We start from the raw sequence: 27,528 nt of genomic DNA, 5'->3' as shown, positions 1-27,528 counted from the left end.
GCTTACTTGTGGCAAATGGATTCAATTACTGCACTAGCTGCCAGACAGAAATAAGCCTTCCTATGAAGTAAATATGTTATACTACATGGCTGTAAATTCAAGAAAAAAAATTAATATAGTGCATGTACACTATTACTGTTGTTGAGCAATAAGTGCAGTAGCTCCCAGTCTCGGGGAAAAAATAGAACTAATTAGGACTTGCAAAGGAGTGCATGATTGTATTCAATGGTATGCCAAACTTCATAAAAAAATATATAGCATGATCCTAGAGTAATGCACACATAAGGGCTGGAGGGAAGCTTTCAGTATGAAAACTGTATACAAACCATATGAGGACTACTTCAAGTAGTAGAGAGTGCTATGTCTGTATTTTATTATTTCTTTCTTTACTGTTTTTTTTTTAATGAATAAAAACATTATACCATGGAGCTTACTCTAAAAGTGTAGTTGCTTTCTACAAGGCTATAACGTGATGAGCAGTTTGCCAGACTAAGTGAGAAAAGAGCAGCTCTGGGCCAGGGGAGAGGACAGGCAGCTCAGAAGGCAAATCCCAGGCTGAGTGAAAGAGCAGAGAAAGGTGCCGTGGGACCAACAAGAATTCTTACTGGACAACTAAATTAAAGAAAATACCTATCAAAGCCAAAAAACTCATTTGGCCTAGGGGCATGTTACATAGGAAGAGAATCCATAAGTTCAGAACAAGATAGAAAGTGCAAAATGGCTAAAACCAGTGAATGGACACCACCATTCTCAAACTGAGAATCAGCATAAGAAAAATAAAAGTATCTAAAAATGAAGGTTCTTCATAAACCTATATCTTCCTGTAATAATTTGTGTTTCTGTATTTTTCAACTGTTACTGTTTCATGCAGAAAATTACTGCTGTATTGAGAGGCCAAGAAAAGAAAAAAAAATATTGCTTATTCATAAAAGCCTCTAATACTTTTAATCAATTTACAGAAGTAACCTTGCAATGTAAGATATTGAGACAACTTTAAACGCACCTGAACAAGAAGTTAAAATGTTTATATTGATTGGTATAGCAATTAAAAGCCCATATATTCTACAATAGCTATTCTGCTCAATTTCTTCATGTAGTCTAAAGGTCTAAACCCATTATCTTTAAGCCACCATGGATTATGTGGGTTGTTATAATGCTATATCATGCAGACAGTATATTGTTAGCCAAAAAAGTTTTTCACTATTTAGAGATCTTGTCTTTATCTCTTTTCCTTTCTTGTCTGTACAGAATGTTGCCAGGAGCATTGCGGGTTTTGACATCAGTATTTATTAAAGGCAAATAATGAGGGATAGTGAAGAAAAAGGTGAGGGGAGAGGGAAACTAATACAGATTTCTACAAGCAATTGCACAGCTTCAAAAGTCACGTTTCAAACTTTGCAAATATACACTGAGAGAAATAAACAAACTCTTCACCCAGACAATAGAGTTGTGACTTTATAGTCACAATTATCTCATTCTTTTCTCTCATGCTGTGCTGTTTTTGTCTGCAGTAGAGTTAATTTTCTTCACACTGGCCAGTATGAGCGTATACTTTGTTTATGCTGAACACAGTAATGATAACAGAGATGTTTTTATTTTCTCTTAGCAGATCTTACACAGAGCCAAGGCCTTTTTTGTTTTTCATACAGCCACCCAGGTGAGGAAACTGGAGGTGCATGGGAAACTGGAAGGAGACGCAGTCTGGACAAGTGACCACAACCAACCAAAGAAATCTTCCAGACCATATGACATCATGCAAAGTATATAAAGAGGGGGGAGAAGAAGGAGAAAGAGGGGAACAGTGGGAGTGATGACATTTGTCTTCTCAAGTAATTTTTAAGAGCAAAGGAGACAAATAGTGTGCAATACAAAATTTAAATAATGCTAAAATATTAAGTAGTAAGCAATTTGCCCCAGCCCTGTGCAACACAAGATGTACTTGTTGGCTAGACATATATGAAAACTTTGACGTGATGGGGCCCTGGTCTCCTGGAGATGGCTGAACACCTGCCTGCCCATAGGAAGTACTGCTTTATTTCCTTGTTTTGTTTAGCTTGTGTGTGAAGCTTTTGCTTTCCCTATTATTATTACGGCTGGTGAGGGGGTCAGTGGCTCTGACCCAGGAAGAGGTGACCAGTTTGGAGAGATGGTCCCAAAAGGAATCGCCTACCCGATGCCCGGTGTCTTCCCTCAGCTGCTGGCAGGAGGGCCCTTGCAGACACTGTCAGCTCTTTAGTGATTGTCAGCTCGTGATTCCAGCTCAGCTCTGTGGGGCAGCCTCCAGGCCAGACCAGAAAGAGAGATGAGAGGCTCGTGTGGCTGGTTCCTCATGAGGTAGCTTTATTGTGGGTCCCCTAAAGCGAAGAGGAAAGCCAGGGACAAGAGCTCTCTCTCGTAGGGGCAGAGGGCTTGCTTTTATAGGGATACAGGGGATGGGTGAAGACCAATGGGTTATAGAGGATCTGGGATTGGTGAGGACCAATGGGTTACGAAGGATCTGCATAGTGTCTCCTAAAGGATTGTGGGTCTGTCTTTTCTTGTGGTGACCAAAGAAGTGGTTGCCTTTCCAGGGAGTCCTGCTGGACGATTGCGAAATCTCTTATCTCAGCAGAGATCCTCCAGGGCAGGGGCTGGGCATACCCCACACCCTATTAAACTGTCTTTATATCAGCCCATGAGTTTTCTACCTTTTACTCTTCCAATTCTGTCTCACTGATGGATGAGTGAGCAAGAGGCTGCATGGGGCTTCCTTTCTGCATAAGGTTAAAACAGGACAGGTGTAGATAAGGTTGAATCTATGAAGACAGTATAAAGAGTGGAATTTTTACTCTTCAGGTGTCAGAACTGAACAAAAATGAAGAGCCTGAAGGAACATTGCTTATTGGATCAAGTTATTGCCTGTTTACCAGAGATGGGGTTAGACTGGCCTCATTTTACATTCCATCGAGTGAAATAGGCGCTCTTCGCATTTAAGAGACAGATCAGGAAGTTTACTCTGATCCAGGTTCTTCCTTTCTTCTTGTCATAATTCTTTAAGCACCACAATAAACTAACTGTACTGAGAGATTATTTCTCAGATTAATTATCACTCAGAAGTAACATTAATTATAGAAGAAAAGCATTTAACATATTGAAGAGCAAATATTTACTTGTACTTCTTTAACAAAATTTTATAATAGAAGGAAGATGAGGATATGCAGACATTCTAGCAAGGAAACACATTAGCCATCTAACTAGTACTGCCAAGTCTGTTCAGAGACCTGCTCAGAATCAAGTCAGATTGAGCATCATCTTTTTTACGATGTAAAGTCAGCTTCTGTTGTCTTAATCAGAGACAATGCAGTAACATCACTCATCCCTTTAATGTATACATTCATGCTATAATTGTGATGATCTCCAGTGAAAGGTCGATAAGAGAAATTAGATCTTGGTGACTAGCAAGTTAAAAAGTGACACTATAGTTACAAAGGGAATATTGTTAATATACCATGTATTTTTTATCTCTAATAAAAGGGAAAAGAATGAAAATTAAGCCATTTTCAGGAGCAAAGGAGACAAATAGTGTGTAATACAAAGTTTGAAAAATGCTAAAACTGAAAGCAGATAGCTATTTGCCCCAGCCCTGTGCAACACACTATGTTCTTGTTGGCTAGAATTATAGGAAAAGTTTGGCTTCACTGAAAATAGACAGAAGGATGTGCTTTTTAAACTGACTATATTGATTTATAATTGTCAAAAATTTTTAAGAACTCTTTCCCCAGAACAACTGACCACTCTGTATCTTAAACTTAACATCTCTTAAACATATCTTTCAGGTTACTCTACAAAATAGATACAATACTTTCTTTTGAGGCATTAAAATAATTTCGTTTAAAAAGGAAACAGATCTCTTTAGAATGGATGAAGCACTCCTCCCATAAAAATGGAGACCTAATCTCAAGGACAGAAGTGCATGGGTCATATTAAGCGTAAAACTTTCTCTAGCTCAGAGCAAATGTCTATGCAAATGATACAATGCCTATGTAAAACGTACAATTAGCAAGATATAGACTTATTAAGATATTTCCTTTTTTAGTTCCTTGCTGTAACTTCAGAGGGAATGAATTGTCTTTTTCCACCAGTAATTCTTTTCCACAGGAGAATTTGAAATCTGCTCAATTTTCAGGATGCTTTGTTGTTAGCAGACATTGTTGTTTTCAAATCACTGCATTCTCAAACAGGCTGTGCACTGAAAATGGAAAATATGGAAACTGGAAATTGACACGCTTTACAGAAGTCTGAGAAAGAATGCTTCTCCACTTAGTAGCTCAGGCAGAACATGTAATTATATTCACATCTTCCAGGAACATTGGTTTAGTGTTAGATTGCTGTAGTGCTGCCCATGTGCAATACGTTTTAGTTCTGTCATTCAGAACTAGCTTAGTGACTATGTTAGATTTACTTTGAAATTCCGCAACAGATTATTGAACAATTCTATCCATGTAGAAAACAATTACTTTCCAGTTAAATTTGCCATAAAGTTTTCTTGCTTCATGTCTCCCTATACTTTACAGGCTATTTTCAAAGACGAGCTTATTACTGCAAGGGTCAAGAAGTTTGGTTGCTGCCCTCACAAAGCAGTTTTAATGAATCCAATAGTTTACATATTTTTCAGAATACCATCTTCCACAAAAGTTTGTATAGAGTTATGATGTAGATGCATACAATCTGTGAGCAACAATACTTCTGCTAGGGAAGTTAATCACAATTTCTAAGAGAAAACTTGTTTTGCCAATGGAATTGTGAAATTACTATTTGAAAATTGTTTTAATAGCTACATATTCCCTTCATAAGTAATTATATCTACTTTCTCATTACTCTGTGATGAAGGAAATTTTTGTCTAAGCCTTATCAACAGAAAACTGAGGCAAATGGAAGATCAAGGTCAAAAAGGGAAACATCCTTAGTCATTGTCAGCATTGTAATGCTATCTTGACAACACAAAATTCTCATTTTGGTGCCTATCTTTCAGAAAATACCTTTCTGAAATAGCTAAGTCAAGCATGAGGCACAAAGGTGATGAATTCAGAGAAATGGAAATAGCTTCCTGTACATGAAGGATGAGAAATCACCTCAAAAGTTAAAGAAAAAAACCACAGAACAAATCATAAATATCTGTAATTCCTATGCCATTGATATTAAACGTACTTCATGGGACTCCTTATAAAGATACTTAGAAGTTCATATTTCTGCACATATTTCATGAGCATTCTGTCCATGTCATGACTTTTTTTAAAATTTTAGCTTAACCTATTGTTCTCTCTAAGAAAATGAGAGGCCTAACAAATGTAGCATCCTACAGTATTTAATATTTTCAATGTAGTATCACATAGTAACTTTTAAGTAAAGTGCTGAGATATCATTAGGTTAGATAGAGTGTAATGTGAATTGAGAATTGGCAAGACTATGAGGATCAAAGGTCTATGAACAGTGGCACAGTCCAGATGGAGACCAGTTACGATGGGATTCTGTCACAGAGCCGATCTGGGATCAGTATTATTTCACTACTATTTAATTATTTGTTTCGTTGTTTTAATTACAACCTAGATGATTGGATAAGCTGCAACCTCAGCAAATCTGTGGATGATACCTAGTCTTGATATGTGATCAATTGTTGCAATTATTAAAGGATCAGGGGCATGGATCATTGATAGAATTATGGGATCAATAAAAGAACTATACAAGCAATAAGCCTGCAAGCAGAAGGCCTGTGTGTGAGAAAAAACTCTCCATGAGAAAATTCTGGTGTGAAGAAAACAAGCAGGGCTGGGAATAAAGAGGGAGTTTTGAAAAGGTACAGCTGTGCAGATAAGATGTTCTGACCAGGAAGCTTGCCAATGTAAGTCCAATTATGTAGAAGTAGAAATGTGTTTTGATAAGCTTTAAGCCACTTAGGAGTTAACAAGCTGGGATACTATATAAGTGTCTTTGGATTGCTAATAAACGGAGTTTTGCGCTTATCAACCACATTGGCTTTGGACTGCATTCCTCCCCCCGCTGGGATCCCCGGGCTCTCGTCCTTTTACAATTCCAACAGTCAATACACTGGAGGACAGAGCTAATATGCAGAGGGGCCCAGAAAGGCTGGAGAAGCAACCCAGCCCCTAGGACAGACAAAGCCCAGCAGCAGAACAGGCTGGGGCTGACTGGCTGGGAGCAGTTCTGCAGAGCTAGCTCTGAAGACAGCAGCTTGGCAGTGTCCATGCAGAAAGGTAGCCTCCTGTCTGGGGCTGTGTATGCAGGGATGGAGTCAGCATGTCTGGAAAGAGATCTTGCCCTTGCTGCGATCTCCCCTGCATGACACAAACACTGTCATAATGGCGTGTGTCCCACAGAGGCCTCTGAAGCAATCTGAACTGGAGCACTGGACATTCAAGGAGATCTGGGTGTGTTCAGCCTTTAAGAGAAAGGAGGATGAGAGGAAGCATGATTGCTATCCTCAGGTATCTAATGTGAAAGTATAGAGAAGATTACATCTCTTTCCACACTTATCAAGCAGATGAACAGCAGAATGGGGACTGCGGGACCAAAGTGTTTTCCATGTAAGTCTGTGACACCCAATGAGATTGATTCCAGAATGATGAGGGAACTGTCTGATGTAGTTGCCAAACCACACTCCATGGTACTCGAAAAGTCACGGCAGTCCGGTGAAGACCCAGGTGACTGGAAAAGAAAGGAAAACATTTAGCCATCTTTAAAAAGGGGTAGAAGGGAGAACCCTGGGAACTACTGACCTGTCAGCCTGCCCTCTGTGCCTGGGAAGATCGTGGAACAGACGCTACCAGAAGCTGCCCAGAAGGCACATGGAGGACAGGGAGGTGATTTGAGAACTATGGATGTCATTTATCTTAACTTCTGTAAAGCCTTTGAAACAGTCCCCCACAACATCCTTCTCTCTTAAATTGAAGAGTTATGCATTTGATGGGTGGACTGTTCAGTGGATGAGAAATTGCTTGGAAGGTGTCTATTCGGAGCATAGTAGTCAATGGCTTACTCTCTAAATGGGTATCAGTAACACGTAGTATCCCACAGCGGTCTGCATTGAGACAAGTCCTTTTCAACATATTTGTTAATGACACAGACAAAGGGTTTAAGTGCACCCTCAGAAAATTTGCAGATGACACCAAACCGAGTGGTGTGGTTGACACATCTGAAGGATGGGATGCCATTGACCTGGGCAAGCTTTAGAAGTGGGACCATGGGAATCTCAGGAAGTTTATGAAGACCAAGTACAAGGTCCTGCACTTGGGTTAGGGCAACCCATGGTTTTGATAAAGACTGGGAGATGAGCAGATTGAGAGCAGCGCTGATGAGAAGGTCATGAGGGTGCTGGTGAATAAGAGGCTAGGCATGACCCCAAAATGTGCACTTGCAGCCTAGAAAGTCAATTGTATCCTGAGAGGGAGGGGATTCTGCCCCTCTGCTCTGCTGAGACCCCACTGCAGTGCTACATCCAGCTCTGGGGTCCTCAGCACAGGAGGGACAGGGACCTGTTGGAGCAAGTCCAAAGGAGGGCCATCAAACATGATTAGAGAGAGGGAGCTTCTCTCATAGAAAGAAAGGCTAAGAGAAATGTGATTACTCAGCCTGGAAAAGAGAAGGCTTCAGGGTGACCTAATTATGCCTTCCGGTATTCGGACCGAGCCTACAAGAAAGGTGGAGAGAAACTTTACGAGGACATGCAATGACAGGAGAAGGGGAATTGGTTTCAAACTGAAAGAGATTAGTTTTAGATTAGATATTAAGAAGGAATTCTTTACTGTGAATGTGGGGAAGCATTGGAGCAGGTTTCCCAGGGAAATTGTTGACTCTCAGTTCCTGAAGGTGTTCAAGGCCGGGTTCGATGGAGCTGTGGTCCAGTAAAAGGTTTACCTACCTATGGCAGGAGGGTTGGAACTAGGTGATTTTTAGGTCCTTTCCAACTCAACCCATACTATGATTCCATGATTCTATGAAGATGGAGCTGTACAGTGAAACAAGGAGGGAGGACATACAAAAAAGTGAGGTTTCGCCCAGGTAGAAAATGAAATTATTTGCACATTATGGGTAGTCAGAGATTCGAAGAGGTTAGTCATAACAGCTTTGCAACAGCCATCTTTGATTTTATACAAAAATCAGTGGGGAAAAAAGTTTTAAAGAACTTGATCAAGTTGTGCTTTCTTCGAGCACAGGACCAGATGACCACCAGAAATATTTTCCAAAGTACATTTTTCCATGATTCCATATTACAGGAAAGTTACCTCCAGTGTGGTTATTTTATATGGCTTCTTGCAACATGTTGCACTTTCTGGAATTGCATCTATATCTGATGACCATATGATAATTTTTTATCTTCAAATAATAGGGCTCCAAGACTTATGCATTCATTCCTCTTAATTCTGTTTCAAAAGCTACTTGCACTGTGCACACATACATCTGGGACTAAAGTCACTGATGATTCAGGGTTCACAAATAAGGGAAGAACTCCTGAAGATAAAATTTGTCTAGGTTTTTTTTTCATATTTTAAGTGTTATAGGGTTTATTCTATAACATACTTTCTCAGGTACTCCTGCCTGATTGTTGCGAGCTCAGTGACACCCTAAATACCCAAGATCTTTTCTAATCATGTGAATGCATAATGAAATAGTAAGATTACTGCCTTTTGAAAGAGTAAACTGCATTTGTATTTCAAGAGACAAGACAAGAACTATGTACCATGCTGCAAGTTTCAAATTTTAGGTATCTCATCCTTATACTAGGTTTATAAATTATTAAGTAATATTATCAGCTTATTTTCTTGTTACCAAAACTGGAAACTAATTTAAAAAATTATTAAACCACAAATAAACTTTCAAGTTGGAGAGAATTATGTCCATTTTTCAAGGCATATGGTCTGAAAAATCCTATCTAGACTAAGAAGTCAAAATCACTGTACAACATAAAATGAATTCCCCAAGTAATAATTAAACACTGCACTCATTGGTGATTTCTGTATTGACAGCTCAACTGAAATAGGACCACATAGACTCTTGATTCCTGTGATTACCTTTGGGTACCCCTTTGCAACATAATTTTAGAATACTGTCAGCCATTAATCAAACCACATCATGTCTAGGAGCTTTGAAGTATCATAAAACAGATGAACTTGAAAATGTCAGTATTTGGTGGGCTATAGGGACATGAGGCCTTAAAGGATTAAAGGATATTAGGCAGACAAGAAGAATGAAAGACAAATTGGTACATGTATGTCTGAGGAGACTGAAACCCCTGTCTGTCCCACTGCGTGCAACGTATTCACATTTTGTATTATCTTTTCACTATGTTTTTTTGGTTCCACTAAGTTTGTTTTGGGAGAAGTGTTGGGTGGTATTAAAATATGTATACTATGATCAATCAAATGTAAGATACCATTGAAAGAAACACTGACAAAGTAATTAATGGTTTAACTCACTCTGTGAGTTTTCAATAATAAAGAATAAGTAGAACTTTACTTCTCTTGCAAGGGAAACACATATTGACAATTGTGTTTTGCTGCTGTAAGTTGAAAGACTGGGCTATTTACGCTCTCTCTCTCCTTTCTGTGGAAGTAGCTTAATGAAATGAAAACAACAATGGCATGACTGTTGTCTGATATATCGAAATGTTATATAGAACAGTTTGCTTCTGGGTATTTCACTACATATTTGGTTGAATAAAAGATGCATGATGTCAAACACAAGATCTAAATCACCTTGTGTTCAGGTGTTTTCTCTCCTTACTGATCAGCAACCTATGAGATAGAAGAAAAGCTGTGAAGGTTATCTGCTGAAAATTTTTTGTGCCAGAGGACTATTTCCCTCATGTAATTGCACAAGAGTTTAGTAACATTTTCAAGCATTTCCCTTTCCTATGCAGAGCTTCCTTCAAAGCTCTGGCATAGCATTGTTCTTACTTTACAGCAAAGGACAAACCTCTAGTGATTTGAAGCTGCTGACATCTTCTTTCAGCAGCCCTGTGATGGTGATTATTTTGCATGACAAAGAAAGTCCACATTCATTATAATTTATACTAAAGGCTGCATCATTGTGTGTAGATTTATATAAGAATTTAAAAACTCAGACTCCTTGTAGGAAAAACATTTCATGGACTTAATATACCATATCTGTAAAGGGAAAAATTTTAGCAGTTTAGAGCAACTGGATATTTTTTACTCACTTTTATAGAAAACCAATAGAATTGCCTGCCTAGGGGAGGTGAAAAGATTGCAGAGAAAATCATCAACTAATTAATACTTTATGTCAAAAAACTAAAATAAAGTTAAAATAGAAATGTTCCTAGCACCTGAAGATGGCATCAGTGACTGATGGTCTGAAAAAAATCATGTTTCTACATAAACTTTATACTTTTTTAAATTGCTCCCCCATGCTAGTCTTTGTTTGGTATATAAGGTACCAACTCAAACATATTATATAAACAGAGCATTGAAAGAAAAGAAATACCATGAGAAGACTAGAGATTACTCTCTTGGGCTGAGACATTTCTTGACTACCAATCTATTATTTATTGAATATGTGATAGGAATAGGTTGTTCACCTCTTCATAATGTGAACAGACTGAAGTATCAGCTAGGGTAAATAAAGCTATGACCTCTATTTTAAAAATTGATATAGTATTATTGAATTGAGGAGGTCATTTACATAGTGGTTTTCTCAAAAATATATGTAAGGCTGATAGATGTCATCAAAACCTTTACAACAAGTTATTGCTTATTATCAAGCTATTGAAACTACATGTCAGTATAGTATTTGCTAAAGGTAAATAAAGAAGCCCTTTGTTCCAATACTATGATTGCCAAATGTTTTTCAGAATTAATCAAGAGTAAGCTACTGGTAAATATTATAAAGAGAAATTACAACTATATCTTATGTTAAATGTAGATTTTAAATTCTCCAGATTTCCAACACAAAAGACTTCACCCAGTCTGATAGCACAGTATAAAATTCTAGATATCCTATGCTTTTATAATAAATGCTTACAGATCATCTGCTCATCCGTGATGTTTTCCATTTTGCTTTCTTCCCCTACTTTTCTGCATCTCAGGTGGTTATACAAATCAAAGAATAAGAAAGCAAAACATGAGAATTTTGAAATAAGGAAAAAAAAGAAAATATATAACTTCACATGTTTCTGAGAAAGATTATTGTAGCTCTAACACAGCAAACGTGGTTGCAGTACTCTGAAAGACAGCTGGGCTAATGAAGAGAAATCAAACATGTTTTGGTCTGGCCAAACTCTCTATTTTGTTTAATATTCTGACACAAAATAAATACTGTTATCCCTCCTTGGTCTGAGGAATTCCTTTAGACTTGTGAGTTTTCTGTTTCTAATAAAACAGTATGCTGATGGTGGAATATGTAATGCCTTTGGATAAGGTGGAAAAAAATAAAGTGTGAATAAAGACTTCCAGCTCCACCAACACATGAGGTACCAAGAAATAGGTGGCATTCACTTCACTACTGGCTCTAACTATATCTTTTAAAGTAAGAAGTTTAGAAGTCCTTTTTTGTCAGATTTATGAAACCATGATTCTGTGCCTTGTAATTCTTCACCCTTTCTTTCTGCTTCTGGTTATTTTTCAGTTGTGGTTTTTCTGATAGACCTATCACAGAATCACAGTGACTGATACTGACCATCACCTCCTCACATTGTCTAGACATATCCAGTAAGGTTTCAGTGTCTCCAAGGACAGGCATACTTCAGCTTCCTGAGGAAAGATGTTCCACTGCTTGATAACCCTCACACTGAAATCTCTTTTTCTTCTGTTTAGAATTATTTTCACATATCTCATTTGTGTCACTTGCCTCTTGTCTTGTCTCTGGACACCACTGAGAAGTTTGGTTCTTTCTTTTTAATGCAGTCCCCTAAATATATATACACCCGAATAATAGCCTCCTGAGCCTTTCCTCCAGGATGTACCCTCACAGCTCTCCCAGCCTCTCTGCCTTTTGACAGATGTTCTGGTCACTTCATCATCTCCGTGGTTCCCCAGAGGACTCTCTCCAGTATGAAAGAATACTAGAATAGTTTGAGGTGGAAGGGACATTTTAAAGGTCATCCAGCAGCGATCAGGGACATTTTCGACTTGATCATGTTGCTCAAAGGTCAGCCTGATCTTGAATGTTTCTAGGGGTGGGGCATTGTTGGGGTTTTAGGAGTTCTAGGTTTTTTTTCTGTTAAAGGAATTTTCCCCATACATGTTCCTAGGGGGACAAATTGCTGGGCACTTCAGAAAAACAAGAGAGCTAGCCATTGAGGTGGGATGCATCTGGCTACTCTTTTGTTTCACCTGGGTGTGTGGACAGTCGGTCCCCAATGTTTGGACGGAGAGAGCTGCTTTCTTCAGCTGCTTTTTTTCCTTCTGCCAGAGAAACCCCAGGATCCCAAGCCTGCCTTCCCTGCCCCGCTGGGAGCTGTGCTGTGGCCATCTTGCCCCCGCCATTGCTTCGAGCCTTCGCTGTGTTGTAGCCCTGCTCGCTCTGCCTGCCCAGACTGCCGGGGGGTTCCCACCGCAGCTCCGCAGTTTGGATACATCTCGTCTGCCACCCGGGATTTGTGCTTGTCCCTGCCGTTCCAGCCTGCTGTTCCCGAGGGTCCGGCCGGACACCGAGATCGGCTGCCCAGGGGTTTGTGAAGCCTTTGTCCCATCCCTTCCCGGGATCCCGGGGCACCGGTGCCGCGTGCTCCCCGAGCTCGCTCCGGAGCGCCCCCTGCAGCCGCGGGGGAACCATCGCACCTGCCCTGCTCACCGGGAGCCGCCAGCGCCCCTGCCGGCTGCGAGCGGAACTGCACCCGAGGGGAAAGGGCCCGACAGCCGAGAAGGCTGAGACTGGATTGGTGTTTGCTATTACTGCCAGAGTTGTTGTTTTGTTAGACTGGTTATATATATATGCATATATATATATGTATTGTAAAGAACTGTTATTCCTGTTTCCCACATCTTTGCCTAAAGGCCCTTGATTTCAAAATTATAATAACTTGGAGGGAAAGGGGTTATATCTGCCACTTCAAGGGAGGCTTCTGCCTTCCTTAGCAGACACCTGTCTTTCAAAACCAAGACAGCGCACCACTCAGCTTGGTACTGTCTTTGAATTTGCTGAGAGTTTCACTCAATCTCTCTATGCCATTGATGATGACAATAAAAAGCACTGGTCTCGAACCCCAGAGGGACACCCCTTTTCAATGATGTCCATCTGGATATTGAGCCGCAGATCACTACGCTCCGAATAGACACCTTCCAAGCAATTTCTCATCCACTGAACAGTCCACCCATCAAATGCATAACTCTTCAATTTAAGAGAGAAGGATGTTGTGGGGGACTGTTTCAAAGGCTTTACAGAAGTTAAGATAAATGACATCCATAGTTCTCAAATCACCTCCCTGTCCTCCATGTGCCTTCTGGGCAGCTTCTGGTAGCGTCTGTTCCACGATCTTCCCAGGCACAGAGGGCAGGCTGACAGGTCAGTAGTTCCCAGGGTTCTCCCTTCTACCCCTTTTTAAAGATGGCTAAATGTTTTCCTTTCTTTTCCAGTCACCTGGGTCTTCACCGGACTGCCGTGACTTTTCGAGTACCATGGAGTGTGGTTTGGCAACTACATCAGACAGTTCCCTCATCATTCTGGAATCAATCTCATCAGGTTTTATAGACTTGTATATGTTCAGGTTCCTCAGCTGGCCATGAAACTAATCTTGTCCTACAGTGGGAGGACCTTTGCTCCACCAGTCCCCATTCTGAGGTCTATTCACTCTAGAGGTGTGGGAAAAGCGGTTGCCATTGTAGAATGAGGCAAAAAATTTGTTGAGTACCTTAGCCTTCTCACTGACTGTTTTTACCGGTTCGCCTGCCTTGCATAAGGGGATTCCACTTTCTTTAACTGCGTAAGAGGGTTCCACTTTCTTTAACCTTCCTTTTCTGGCTAACACATCTGTTATTCTTTGCATCCCTTGTCAAATTCAGCTCCACCTTCACCCTGATGTTCCTCACCCCATACATATACAACTGGACGGCACCCCTAAGGTCTTCTCAATATACCTGTCCCTTCTTCCACTGCCTGCGCCTTCACTTCTTTCTCATTAGTTCAACCAGCAGGTATATCCATGTATCTCTCTCGTGTGAGGCAGCCCAGCACTGAACACTGCACCCAGATGTATCTCATTTGAGTAGAGTACTAGGGAAGAATTGCCTCTTCTGATCTGCTTGCAATGGTTTCCTAATGTGCCAGAATGGTGTTGTTCCTCTTTGCTGCAAGGGCTGACTCAGGTTCTTACTGTTCCCCAAGACCAAAGGGTCTTTCTCTACACAGCTGTACACGAACTGACCGGCCACCCGCATGGGTTTATTTCTCCTCAGCTGCAAGGCATGTCCCTTTCTTTTGTTGAGTTAAGTGAGGTGGCTGTCTGCCCATGTTCCCAGCCTTTCCAGATTTCTCTCAGAGGCAACACGTGTCTGGTATATCATCTGCTCCTTCCAGTTTCGTTAGTTCCATAAGAGATTGTCATCTCTTTCTAATATAATCAGTGACTTCATCTCAGCAATTGTTTTGCTGCTTCTTACAAAAGCTTGTTGTACTGCATATTTCAACTTCTATCTAAATACATCAGCTTGTGTTTTCACTTATGGCTATTATAGTTTCGTCTGTCTCATTATACAAAGGTATTAAATGACTTCTGCTAGTTTACACCGACAGAAAGACAGCTATTTTGTAACCAACTCTGATGAAATTGAATCCAACTCACTCCAAATCACAATCCACTATTTTACTGCAGCATTTTAAAATTCACTTGTATCTCCTGCACAAGTCTGTCAAGAATGGCACTAAAAATCACAGCTTTAAATTTGCTTGCATCAAAATTAACAGTCATCTTACCATTAATTCCACTGGAACAACTAAGCCAAATGGTAAGGGCTTAGGAAAAATCCTGCCGTATGCGATTTTTAAATATTCATGACTGAGATAAATAAAAAGATATTTTCTCTTGAAGACTGTGTTAGTGCTTTTTTTTTGGGTGAAGGCTTTATTTGCCCCAATATTCCATATTAAAACAGAAAGCTTTGCACCAGTCTAGGAATTCTCAGAAGATAACCATTTGTTTTCCTTTTTTAAATACTTAAGAACAGAAAACACCTTTACATCTTTTTTTTTAAAAAAAAAGAACAAGAAAAGGTCTCGGTCCAGGAGTTTTAGCTAAAATTTAGCTAGAATTTGAGCATGAAAGTGCAATTTATACTTCTGTACAACATATATAACTGTACATGTTGGAAACACATTCAAGATACAGATGCTATTTCCCATCTTTATCTCAGATTTTTAGAGGAAATCTGATCATCTATCATGTCTAAAAAATATCATTACCCATACTCAATTCAACACAGAGACTTTAAAAAAATTAATTTATAGTATAATCCAAATAAACAAAAAGCAAAACTTTTAATAAACTATAAGAAGTGTTTATCAAATTTTTATCTTTTATTCCCTGTTGCTTCTACACTTGAAGCAAGAACTACAAATTAAATTTTTTAAACTTTTTGCTTAAAAAACACTTGTTGTAAGAATTTATTTACTTTCAACATATGAACACCAGAGCAATTCTTCAGTATCAGAATACCTCAGCTTGTATTTTGACAATACGATCTGATCGACTTGTTGACAGGAAACCAAAGTACAATTTTCAGTCCTGTTATTCTCCTGCATTTTGGGGGTCTGGCTTATTTTCCTTGAGAAATAGGGGGAACAGCAAATGTGCATCTTATTCAATAGGTAATTCACAGGTATAAAAAAACCCAAAAACATATTTAATGAACTATATGGAATTTTCATTTATGGAGTATGAAATAAATACTCTGAGGATGGAGACATGTACTTTACATTCTCAGACTAGGATTTGTAGATTATTTTTAACTTTCGGTCAGGAGAGAAACAGCAGAGAATGTGCTCCACTAAGTTTATCCATACTGGTTTTCACTTTATTGCATTGAGTTGTGCCAGTTTTACCTGTCTTTGAATGTCTTTACAGGTTAATCAGTGTCCAAACAGAGAGTACTGACAGTAACTACAATCTTCTTTTCCGGCCTCTACCAAAGCCTTCTGAGTAAAGATCACCCTTTGCTGATTTCCTCTTACTATTCTGAGGAACATGGCAATTATCTAGAAGCTAAGGTAAAATACTCTTTACTAATAAAATAAGAAATCCCTGACAGTGAGAAGACTTTGTTCCACATGCTGTATTTTAGGACCAGTGCCTAGAGTCACTATTTATGTATATGTTTCTTAACATCCAGTCAAAATAAAACCCCATTTTGCTTCTTATAGCCATTAGTTCAAACTGGTGCAATCTGTTTATGGGAAGTATTGTCAGTTTTTCCCATGTATTAAAAGGGCAGAAAACATCTGGACTCCATCCTTAGTGATTTTAAAGCAATGTTTCTCTTTAATTTTCAAGTTTTGAAGAGCAAATCACTACATCAAACTCATATTTATAGGATATTGAAGAATTATTCAATATTTTTGCTTTCTTCATTCTTTGCCTCTGCTTATCTCAGTGTTTTAGTTTTGCTGCCACTTGAAAGCATGCGATTGACTGATACAAGGCCTGAAAGAACGTGACAAAGAAAGTCGTCAAGTGCCTTTATGTCAGCATCTTTTCCAGATGATGTGCTAAAAAAGGTTCCGCATCAAGAACAGTGACTTGAAGAGAATGCATAATCTATATTTACACTTTTACTTGCATTTTAAGAAATTCTGCATTTTGTAGAAGTAACATCTAGTTTTAAGTTGCTGAATTTCCTTCAATTCCACTACTTTCCATGCCTCCTCCTTTTTCTTTTCACACTACTGAAATGAGAAAGATGAAGAAACAGGTATTTGTTGTGTTTCATTGATTAAGACACAAAATTTGGATATATAGGGAGTGATAATTTAGATGCCTTTGTGTAAATTGGAAAATAACAAGTTCTTTCTTCAGAATTCAATAAACACATCAGACTCTTAAATGCAGAGCCAGTTTTTTCTCTTTTATATTTTTATGCTATGTCGATTGTTGCTTAAACTAAAGATTTAGCAAAACAACAAAAAATTCAATTTTAAACTCTATGTATAAAGAAAAAATATTTGAATGAAAAAAATTAGCAGATTGCATGAATTTGACAGTGTCCTTTAGTATTGTTTATAAGTAAATATCCACAAAGTGGATATATTTTAGTTACCAGCAGATTAAGGCACAGCCTGTGCCAAAAGTTAATATGACAGAGGACTGCGCTGTAGATTGTACGGTACAGACAGTAAGAACCATCACTACCAGAGATGTTCAAAGGGGCACATAGAATGGAAAGATTCACCTTGGGCTCAGGCAAGAAGAGAGGTAACCAGTAAATGGCAGATATTTTTGGCTTTGCTGGAGAGTGCCATGTACATGCCACACAAATTACCTGCCACAGCTGACAAATCAGTGGTAGACTTTTTTCTTTCATGTAGCTTTTATTGTATTCAAAATTTCTTAAGTGATTGGCTATCAGATGGCAGGCCACACAAAACAGTTATTCAGGACTACTTAATCATGTCCTGTTACTTGGGTGAACTATCCCTCTACAATGTTGCAAAATCTTGCCTTATGACTTGTGTATGAAATTATGAGCTCTATTTCTAGCTTACCAATTTGTCAACGTTTTTTTGTATGTATGACCTTTTACACTGTTCACTTGCTTTTAAACTTGTGTTCCTTCGTAGTAAGGATGAATTTCAGCAGCTGGCTGAGTAAATCTAAGACATCTGCAGAGGGAGGTTGTTTAATGCTGTTTGTGGCTTAGTAATTCTAGCATGTTTTCTGTCTCAGCTCTGCTACTATCTGTTAGCCAACACAGCTCACTAACACAAAAACCCACTTCTTCTTTATTGTGCTGAACAGACCCAATAGTATATATGCAAATAATATAATCAGAACAAACAAGAGACAGTTGTGAGTAGAGAAGGTTATAAAAAGGGAAAACTATCTCTTAAGAGATATGAAACAGATTCATGTACCTGAACATAACTGACAAAACTGACTGAAAATCATGTAAGCAGAAAGGAGAACACCTCACACATCCTAGAGAAAACACATTTTAGAGTAGAAAACCAGCATCGCACAACTGAAGTGGGTTATATATAATCTGTGAGTGGTGACTTTCATTTTTTCCTCCTCACTAATTTCCACTAAAATCAGATTTTAAAAGTAATTGTTTTAAAAGTACAATATCTAATTTCCAAATAACAAATAGAGATGAGGTGTACTTGAACAAGTGTGTACTTCCTAACCAATCAGGATTGAAAAAAAAAAAATCCTTATTCAAGGTTTATCTAAGATTATCAACACAGATGGAATTTCACCCTTTTATCTGGCAAAAGTTTAGAACATATTAAAAAGTGTTCAGTACTGATTATAAGAATAGAATAATATAAGACTAGAATAATCTTTCTTCTGTTCCACAGAAGAAATATAATTCTACTATTCTTTACCCCATCATGTGTTTCATTTTTCTGTAAGGAAGCGATTGTAAGGAGATTATATATTGTCATCAGGTCAAAGAAAAGATATTTTAGTAATGACTCCCATGAATTTATTTGTTTGGTAACATTGTTGCTGCAAAATCCACTGACATGAGTTTATCATGAATATCAGTTTAATAAAATTTTTTCAGAGAAAAAAAATTCTGGTTCTGCACATCCTGTTTTGAGACTCTCATTGGATTTGGTTTGTTCTAATTTTGTCAAGAGACTCTTTTTCAAGAGTTATTGGAAAAGGATGTGCTTTTTCCTGAAGCAAACAAAAAGAACAGCAAAAAAATGGTTAATAATATTTAAATGATCAGCAACAAGTTTTTGAGTCAGATGAAAAAACCATGAATACCACAGGCAGACCTTGAAAATTAGGTTCCAAAAGTAACAGCTATATGATGTAAAAATAGTGCGGCAGATCAGAACTATTGAAACTGATAGGTTTTGCTGAAATGTTTATGTTTCAACAAATGTTTTCAGTAGTAGTATTCTTCAAATTTGTGCTGGTCTTACTTCAAGACTACTACCTATTGTGGAATAGCCAATAGTCTGTGAATATGGATGGAATATTTGAAATTATGATTCTGAATAAGGGAATAAATTCCATTAATCTATTTGATATATTGAATGCACAAGCATTACACATTCCTTTAAAATATTTACTTTGTTTGGTTTTTTGTTTTGTTTTGAAATGGAACAGAAACTATTTTGAAACCTTAAAGTGTTTTATTGAGGGAAATTATGTTTCACAGCTGTTGCAGGGAAAAAAAACTAAATAAAAATAAAAATAAAACCAAAATAATAAAGATAACCAAAATAATAATAATAATAATAATAATAATAATAGTAGCCAAACTGCCAAAACCACTCCAAATCTTGATTCAATATTAAAATAAGCAGCTAATTTATGACATAAAATTATTACTGCAAAAATGTAGAGATAACTGAGAGACAGAATCCTTTGAAAAATATACAGAAAACATACAAAGATACCCTGAAAAGTGTGTTAAACCAGTGAATAGAGAGGTAGGGCAAATAGAAAACCAAACATGAAAACATCAAATCATCATGAGATGCTATAAGAACAGCAGCCAACTGTGCTAAAGAGGATGCATTCTCTTACCTGTGAGTAGGAACAATTAGCATGATGCCAGTTAATTTGGTGCTTTGCAGTGGTCAAAAGTGAGACTAGAACATCTAGAATGAGACTGTGGAAAATAACTGAAATACCCAGTAATGCATTAGTATGCTCTGTGCCTGTATGTGTACAACATATTCTGCATGTACCAATTCTGGAATGTGTATTGTTAAACAATTCATCTCAGTAGGTGTTGCTCTCTTGTGGATGTAAATCAAAGCTAAGTCTCTTATTAGCTTCTATGACATGGAACTTTTGTGGTTTTCTTTCCGTATCTGAATTTTATGAAGTGCCTGTAGGTGAAGTATACTGATGTATGTGCCAGAAACAAGATTAAATAAACTACAGAGATTTGTATAGAGTTCAGTTGTCTGGATTTTTCTTTTTTTTTTTTACACCCATTCATATGCTTATACTAATAAAAAAAGGATAAAGAACTCTGACATTGAAATGACTTTAATCTTACTGCACAGCTTCATAAAATCTGGCAGGAATCCATCAGAAATGGCCTGAACACCTGTGCCATATGGACACAGAGAGGCTGCTGTGGACCATATGTTGGGAAAATGGCCCAGGAAGGATTACCAGTCATTGGATAGGCAGCATGAGGAGCTATGCAAGGAGAATGTCGGTCAACACAGCTTCACAACCCAGAATTATCGGCATTTGAGCCAACGGCTGATATAATCTCATGTGTATGGTCTGGTAAGGAAGAAAGGCCTATCTAACCAAATGGTGTCTGAATACATAATTCATAGACTTTAATTGTGGAATATCAGTGCAGTCAATGTAATTTATAAATAATGACTTTTAAACTAAAATCAACTACACATGAGCTAAATAACCAAAAATCTCCCTAAAAATTTTGCAAACTATAAAATATTGTCATTATTACTCAGGGAGGAGGAAGGGGGTGAAGATGAGGCTGTAAGAAAAAAGGTAAACAGATGCAAAGACTGCAGGCCCATATGCAGTCTTTGAAAATGTAAACAGTCAATTCTGTGCAAATGCAATTGAAAAGGTGTGGTGGCCGATTGGCCTGTGGCACAAGGGACAGAGAGAGCTCTTGGTAAGACAGTCTCTGGTGCCAGAGACTTACCTGTCAAGGTTAGGGTGACCGGAAAGGCTTCTCCCAGGATACATTGTTCTGTTATGTTAATCTATCCCAGTTGAGCTCCCCAGGTCGGCTGTTAGCCTCTACCCCTTGTCACTCCTCCAGAGCTTCCCCATGGGTCCGCATTCCCTAGTCCCACCTTTTCCCTGCCCCTGGATAAAACCTCTGAGTTCAGCATTGTTCTTGCCTTTGCCTCTGGAAACTTTCACAGTGTGGAAGCAATAAATGCTCCTTTGCCATGCAAAGATGCTTCCCATCTCTTTGCAACTGGCTTTATACTGAAGCCAGCCATGTGTTTGTGTGTGCATTCATGCATGTGACCTGCACAGAGCCAGACAGAGACAGTAATAAAAAAGTAAGATCCACTTCTTTCTTTTAAATACAATGTATTCTTAGTCATGAGATATTCACCAAGTATTCAGTAGAGAATGCTCTAGAATTCTATTAAATAGAAAAGAAAATTCATATGGTCACATGGTAATAGTTTAGAAAGAAAAGACATGTTTTAAGGAAAACACAATAAGGATACAGAAATTCAATCAGGATTATATAATTTTCATTTTTTTTCCTATATTTTTAACTACAAATTAAATTAATATTTTATTTTGTAGTTCAGTAGCTGTATTGCTACCTGAGGAAACATACCAATTTCAGTGACCTTAAGACAAATAATTAGTGCATCACTAATGTTATGGCATTTTGTGTGTCAGACTTGTTAAAAACCAGGTGCCTAATAGAGCATTTCACCTGCATTCCCTGGCAGAGCTTTCTCATACAAAAATCTCATGCTTCGGAAGTCATTCTTTACCTGGAACTTTTCCTCACTCTCCTTTGAAGCAATAGGTACAGAAAAAAAATAGTATTTATTGGCACCTAAAAGAGTCATGCCAGAAAAAAAAGATTATACATGTGCTGATGAGCACTATGAACTAGTCTTAATAAACAAGCATTGTCAATGGTAAAAAGCTTACAGCAAACCAACAGGAAGGTTGTAATTTCTTGTTCTTCTATATTTATAGCAGTTTCTTTATTGTCTTACACTCTTGCAATTTGTTTGCCTCTCTTTAACCCCAAATATATCACAGCCTCACAGATGCAGTGTTCAGAAGACTATTATTAACCAAATTTTCAGTTTCCACAGATAAGCTTGAGAAGAAATGGAGAAATTATGAACCTTGCAAGAACAAATAGCGACATTCACCCGAGAATCTCTTGACACTCTTTTATTATTAACCCACATTAAGTGTACCTTTATCTTAGACATTGCATAGGAAAAAAGATAGTGGTTTTTTTATTTTTCAAATATTATACGGTTCCCTTCCTTTCAACTTTTCTCTCTCATTTTCATCACTGCCTCGTAAAAACAAAAAGAAGCAAAAACTGAAGCAAAAAAACCCCATCAAAACATTAGTAGCTCCTGAGACAGGAAAATCCACCTTGCCTGTAATACAAATGATGATTGGCTTGAGCAGTTCTGCGGTTGTTCCTAGATGTGATCATTTCAGAGAAATGTGAAGTTTTGGAAACAGGAATGTCCTGTTTCTGAAGCCTAACCCAGAATAAAGCCTGTCTCCTGACAACCACATCAACCGTGAAACCCGGATCCAGAAGAAGCAGTTGAATGACCAACTGCCACTGGAATTTTAAGGAGAATTACACCCTTAAATCAGTCAGGTATTTAGAAACTTCTTTGAGTTTAGTGATCATTGAATGACACAGCTCTTTCCTTCAGAAACATTAATGAGGAAATGTCTCTTCATTTGCTACAGAAATAATAATTTAATCCTCTGTCAATGTGTGGAATATTATGGAGGGAACAGAAATGTATTTGTTTTCATTATGATCATGCCAAAGGGAAAGTGTCTAAAAACCCACTCACCTCATGTTATTAAGTGGGAGAAGGAAACTCAAAATCACTATTCATTTTGAATCACATAAAATAATCATGTCTAATTGGGACCTTATTATTTCATTATTCATCTTGTTCTGTTGGGAGTAGTCCAAAATATTAAGTCATAATATATAGTCTATCACAGAACACTCTGCTATGTGCTGGCACGTCTATTGGTTTCAAAGATTTTCTTCCTGTTTTTCATTTGCATATTAGACGCTGTTGTTTAAAAATAAATCACTAAAAAATGACCTCTGTTGTGGACAACAGTGTGTGTGCACGTGCAGTCAATATAACTACCTTTTGCTTTGGGCTTTAACATTGTTTGATATTATATGAGATTTCCATTAAATTATTCTTAAAAGTTTGGAATCCTGGACTGATAATACTTCTTTTTTTTGTATTCTTTTTTTTCTAAAATGTTATAATCAATTTTTCACCCATTACTGTTAGCATTTTAAATAAGCAATTACACTTGCTTCCTTGTGAAAAGTTATGTTGTTATCCTCCTTTGTCTGTGGTTTAGAGTGCGATGTAAGAGGTTGTTTCAAAACCCTTGACTCCTGCCATGGTTTCTGAAGTCCTTCCTCCATATTACAATTAAATAGTCCATTTCTGAGTGGCACCATTCAGACCCTTTAAAAAAACCTGACCTATATGTGCTGTAACCCAAATGATCGTCTTGAAGTCTAATCCTCAAGATCACTGAGATCTAGTTTCTTAAGACAAATGTTTTCTTATAGTCACTGGTTACAAGTTATTTTCCTCACACCATATTTTCTTGAGCAGCACAAATGAAGAAAGAGAAGATACAACAAAAGTGCTCAGTAACATTCAGCTAAAAAAAGGACAGTAAGCACCATTTCAGCATTCACAATGGAAATTGACAGTAATCCCCATTAAATACACTCAATGGGAATGCAGAAATGTTAGAACCCTGGGTTTAGAGAATTTAGGTTTCTGGGATATGTATAACAATATGGAGGATTTGGGGTATGGATTTGTTCTTCTTTTCTCCTTCTTCTTCACAAATCTGGGTGCTCTGGTGTTAGGTCAAAAAACCAGCAGTGCAGATCATGAATAGTTAGTTATTGGATTATAGGTAAAAATAAATTACTTGGCATTCCATAATTGGGTAATTTGGACCTTAAAAGACCTTGGAAGTTAGAACTCCAGAGCCATTTTCCACCTTCTTAACTAAGAACCACATCCTGTGCAGCTGTGCTATAGATAAGAAAATAATAAACATCTAAGTCCGAAGAACAACCTAGTGTCTCTGCCTTTTAAACCAAACTCTGAGTAAAAGAACTCGCGAAGCAAAAGTAAAGAAGAAAAGAAATAAAACAAGAGAAAATCAACACAGAAAGAAGTTTCAGAATTGATATAAAATTGGCAGAGCTTCACTGAAGTCAGTGGAATTTTGCTGAATTACATCACTGAAGCATTTGGTTTCCTGGCTGGGGGGAATATAAAGTATTTTAAACTTAAAATAATAATGGATGGGTTTTCTCACAAAGGACAATAGCTTTTCCATAAAAATGTTCTATCATTTTTTTTCTAATACCTGTCAGCTGAATCAATCATGTGAAGTGTTCTAACTTGTAAAAAGTTAAATAAGATATTGAGGCAAAAGTAGGATATCTAGTTGTAGAGCAAAATGTAGTTGTCCACTGGAAAAACCTAATGGATGGATTTCTCTTCCTGAAACAACCTTGGTTAATATAATAAATGTTGCAGAAAGAAAAGAAAGAAACTACAAACTGATGCCATGTAGAGGGCAAGAATCTTCAGATTAATTAATAAAAACACCATGAAAAATTAAATTCTCAGGTGAGGTGTAAACGTCTTAGTGATGACAGTATTTACTGCTGTATCTAGCAGTTACTTGTTGTATTAAGTTATCAGATGCATTCAATAACATTTAATGCAAAGTTAGCAAAGTTGCTTTTAAATAAATTCTAAACTTGAAACCATTATATATGTTTCAGATCTGTCTTCAGGAAATGTCATGTGAAAAAGATCTCATACCATACTGAAATGTTTTATCAAATATGTCTGTAGGCACATTTGATTGTTAAAATAATTGTCTGATCTTCCATGGTAACATAAATAATATGCTGTATCTGAATTTTTACAAAAAATTTTATATGCTTCTAGAAGAACTCTGTAGCTTCCCTGAATTTTAGTAGTCAAAAAGCTAATACAAGCCCAGCAATTTATGCACAAATGTCCACTGGAAGAATGTTCCTTATTCCTTATCAATCTTTGCATACTGTAGTAAAATATTTCTGATAATTGTCACATGTCCAACGCACCAATATTTTCAGGGGCATACTTACAGCAACAAAGACTTTTCCAAGGCCACAGGAGCTTCAAGATGTTCTAGCACGGACATGTTGAGTTATACTGGTTCCAATACGGATTTTTGCTTGCTCCACAATCCTTTCAGGGTGTACTTGCTGTGATGTGCACATAACCATGGCCAGAGATGCTTTGAAGTGTACCTCTTTCCATGTGGATATACACCCTACTTCACACTGGAGTTCCAGCCTGTCCCACACAGCAGCATGTGGGGTATGCCCAGCCCCTGCCCTGGAGGGATCTCTGCTGAGATAAGAGATTTCACAATCGTCCAGCAGGACTCCCTGGAAAGGCAACCACTTCTTTGGTCACCACAAGAAAAGACAGACCCACAATCCTTTAGGAGACACTATGCAGATCCTTCGTAACCCATTGGTCCTCACCAATCCCAGATCCTCTATAACCCATTGGTCTTCACCCATCCCCTGTATCCCTATAAAAGCAAGCCCTCTGCCCCTACGAGAGAGAGCTCTTGTCCCTGGCTTTCCTCTTCGCTGGAGGGGACCCACAATAAAGCTACCTCAAGTGGAACCAGCCACACGAGCCTCTCATCTCTCTTTCTGGTCTGGCCTGGAGGCTGCCCCACAGAGCTGAGCTGGAATCACGAGCTGATAATCACTAAAGAGCTGACAGTGTCTGCAAGGGCCCTCCTGCCAGCAGCTGAGGGAAGACACCGGGCATCGGGTAGGCGATTCCTTTTGGGACCATCTCTCCAAACTGGTCACCTCTTCCTGGGTCAGAGCCGCTGACCCCCCTCACCAGCTGTAATACAGCACACAAAAAGCAGTAAAGCCCTAGTTACCTGCCAATCCAGGCAACAATTTATTAAAACAATCCCAGTCACAGTACAGAAGATAACAAGGACTACAGCAAACAGCAAAAGCAAAAAGTAACTGGGCTTCAATACACAGTCAAGCAAGCAAGCCCCATGGCAAGTACAAGAACCTTTTAGCTACTAGCTAAACAGTTACAAATTTGGGCTGGCACACTCCAATCAAATCTGTTGCCTTTAATCCTTGAGCCCTATGCTGGGTTCCTAAAAAAGACTGCTGTGGTTTAAGCCCCATTGAGAGCTAAATGCCATACAAATGCTCACTTACTACCACCAGCAGTTGGGATAGAGAACCAAAAGTGTAAAAGTGAGACAACTCATGTGTTGAGGTAAAACAGGTTAGTAGGTAAAGTAAAAGCTGCAAAGCAAAGTAAGGAAATCTTTCACCACTTCTGATGGACAGGCGGTGTTCAGCCATCAGGAACATAGGGCTCCAGCATGTGTTAGTGGTAATTTGGGAAGACAAATGCCATCATTCCATATATGCGCCTCTTTCTTCTTCTCCCCTACCTAGCTTTATATACTGATGCCATATGGCATGGAATAATAGCCTTTGGGTCAGTCTGGTCAGCTGTCCTGGGTCTGTCCCCTCCCAACCTCCTGTGCACTGCCAGCCTCCTCACTTGCATGGAAGCATGAAAAACAGCCTTGATGCTGTGTATGAGCTGTTCAGCAGTAACTAAAGCATGAACATGTTATCAACTCTATTTTCATCAAAAATCCAAAACACAGCACCATGTGAGTTACTATGAAGAAAATGAGCCATATCCCACCCAAAACCAGTACAAGAAAGAAAGAATAGTAGTGATGGGTAAGGTACCATGGATTGATGATCTATATTCCATGTAGACCAGTTAAATAGAATTTTTATTCAGTGATCTTTCCCTACTTTGTTCCCTTTCATTCATCGCTTTTCTTCCTGATGCTGTGTTTATTTTCATTTTACATTTACTGTTCAACATAATGTCCTTCCCGCCTCCCATTCATGCTCTGTAACCTTATCTTCTTTTCCCTTACCATTTCTTTTATGTTCAAAATACCACTGAGAAAACCTCATGGGCAATCTCAAGACCACTGTGCACAATGGATGCCAGGAAAACAAGGCCTCTCCTACAATTTCTACCAAAAAAAAAAAAATTATATTTCAAATAAAATATCCTGTGGATGTCCTCATGTTGTCAGACAATGTACCTGTTGTAGACTTGGATTTGACTAAAGGTAAGAACTTTTAATTTAAAACTTTAATTTTAATTTTAAAACTCAAGTAAATAGAACCTCCGATTCTTTCATCTCAGTTTGAAGGTAATGCCCCTGCTAATGAAACAAGAAAATCTTGGAAATTCCTGGAAAAATTTCTTGCAAAAATGAGGATGGTAGTGGTGGCTTGGTAAAAGAAGGTATATCATGGCATCTTTAGTGTTTCATACTTGTCTAATTTAGGGTTTATTTTCCATATATATATTTAATGCCTTTGTGTTGCACTAATAAATATGAAGTCTGAGGGCATGTGACCTTATTTTTATGGTTAAATGAACAGTTTGTTGGGGCTTCTACACATTCATTTCTATGTAAAAGGAATTAATGAGTCCTTTATCTCCTCTGACCTA

The 27,528-nt window shown here is 38.1% G+C and overlaps 1 long non-coding RNA gene across 2 annotated transcripts; it reads left to right on the top strand.

Annotated features, from left to right (window-relative positions):
- The first annotated feature begins 644 nt into the window (after nucleotides 1-644).
- LOC121657381 lies at nucleotides 645-20,084 on the top strand. 2 transcript variants are annotated; one of them, XR_006013599.1, is made up of 3 exons: nucleotides 645-1,760; nucleotides 16,070-16,212; nucleotides 16,596-20,084. It is a non-coding gene; the product is annotated as an uncharacterized LOC121657381 (long non-coding RNA). The 2 variants fall into 2 exon arrangements; XR_006013600.1 differs by lacking the exon at nucleotides 645-1,760 and having other exon boundaries at nucleotides 13,073-16,212.
- Nucleotides 20,085-27,528: the final 7,444 nt, after the last annotated feature.

Source organism: Corvus kubaryi, unplaced genomic scaffold (assembly GCF_017639235.1).
Source record: "Corvus kubaryi isolate FWS band 111438036 unplaced genomic scaffold, C.kubaryi_AGA036_p1.0 split1-37296, whole genome shotgun sequence".
NCBI lineage: Eukaryota > Metazoa > Chordata > Aves > Passeriformes > Corvidae > Corvus > Corvus kubaryi.
This window is presented reverse-complemented; position numbering and strand designations above follow the sequence as displayed.